Source organism: Chrysochloris asiatica, unplaced genomic scaffold (genome assembly GCF_000296735.1).
Source record: "Chrysochloris asiatica unplaced genomic scaffold, ChrAsi1.0 scaffold00063, whole genome shotgun sequence".
NCBI classification, from domain to species: Eukaryota; Metazoa; Chordata; class Mammalia; order Afrosoricida; family Chrysochloridae; genus Chrysochloris; species Chrysochloris asiatica.
This window is the reverse complement of record NW_006408581.1, coordinates 2,117,166-2,118,879: the sequence shown is the minus strand read 5'-3', so window position 1 is coordinate 2,118,879 and position 1,714 is coordinate 2,117,166.

Below are 1,714 nucleotides of genomic sequence, written 5' to 3'. Positions count from 1 at the left end.
AAGGATAGGCTTCTGCCTAAGTTGCAGGCCAGACTCCATGTGTTGTTGTTGTTGTTTACTTCCTATTCTGAGTTGAATTCAAAAGACATCTAGACAGCATACTTCAGTAAGCCTGCAGGCCCTTCTCTCCATTCCTCACCTTTTGTCTCATAAAATGCTACCAGGAATAACATTCATTTAGGCTAGGCCTTGAAACTATTGCTAATATAAGCTACTGAATAATTGAATCTTTACAAGGATCAAAATAATGTATAAGGTTCTTGCTATTGTCTTACATCTGTTAAAGCATGATTTTGTAAACATCAACCAATTAGAATTTTGTTGTAATTCTTGGGTCCTCTGTATTTAAATTCTTTGAAATTTTCTTTTGAATACAGTGCTTTTGAATCCCTTCCAGCTTCTGCCCAATCCTGAACAGGTCTGTTTCTTCAATAAACTCTCCAATTTTAGCAGAAGTTCCAGTTTTTTCTGTGACAAGTCAGTGGTATTAAAGTGGCCCTATTAGTCTTAAAACTCTAAGGTAGTTTCACTTACAAACCTAAGGCTATCAGGAACACTGTAAATTAGATACACTGTTGTTGTTGTTAAGTGCCATCAAGTCCATTCTGACTCATAGTGACTTCAGAATTACAAGGAATGACTGATGTGTTAGCAGTCCAGAGCTTATCCTACTGTGCTACACCAGAGTCCACATTAGAACTCCAATATTAAGTATGTTGTTGTTCAGTGCTGTCTAGTTGGTTCCCATTCAAAGTTACCCTATATAGGGTTTCTGAGAAGCAGCTGGTGGCTTTGAACTGCTAGCCTTGAAGTTCGCAGTCTAGTACTTATCCTACAGAATCACACCAGGAGTCCAAATTTAAATATGTTGTTGTTGTTGAGTGCTGTCAAGTTGGTTCCAACCCATAGTGACCCTTATAGGATTTCTGAAGAGAAACTGGTGAGCTTGAACCATTGACCTTGTAGTTCAAACTGCCTTTCCAGTCCCATACATTAACCCACAGCACCATATAGTACCTATTATATATATGACCAGGAGCGCTGGTAGTGTAGTGGTTACGAATCAGGCTGCTAACTTCAAGGTCAGCAGTTCAAAATTAGCAATTGTCTCATAGGAGAAAAATGAAGCTTTCTGCTTCCATTAAGATTTACAGCCTTAGAAACCATATGCCAGGTCACTCTGAGTTGGAACCAACTCCATGGCACACCACCACCACCACCACCATATATATGACCTGTTCAGCATGATAGTCTCAGGGAATTGGGCTTTTTTACCATCAATGGAGAAAAGGTTGAAGTTTTCAAGAGCTTCATTTTTCTTGGATCAAACATCAACACTCATGGAAGCAGTAGCCACAAACTCAAACTAAGTATTGCATTTAGGCAAACCTACTGCACAAGACCTTTTAAAGTGTTGAAGAGCAAAGATGTCAGGCTGAGGACTAAGGTACTCCTGACCCAAACCATGGTATTTTCAATAACTTCATATGCATGTGAAAGTTGGACAGTGGATAAGGAAGATCATAGAAGAATTGTTGCTTTTGAGTTATGGTGTTGAAGGAGAATATTGAAAGTACCATGGCCTGTCAAAAGAACAAAGAGATCTGTGTTGGAACAAGGGCAGCCAGAGTGCTCCTTGAATGCCAGGATAGCCAGACTTCATCTATTATACTTCAGACATATTGTCAGGAGGGACCAGTCACTGGAGAGGGAT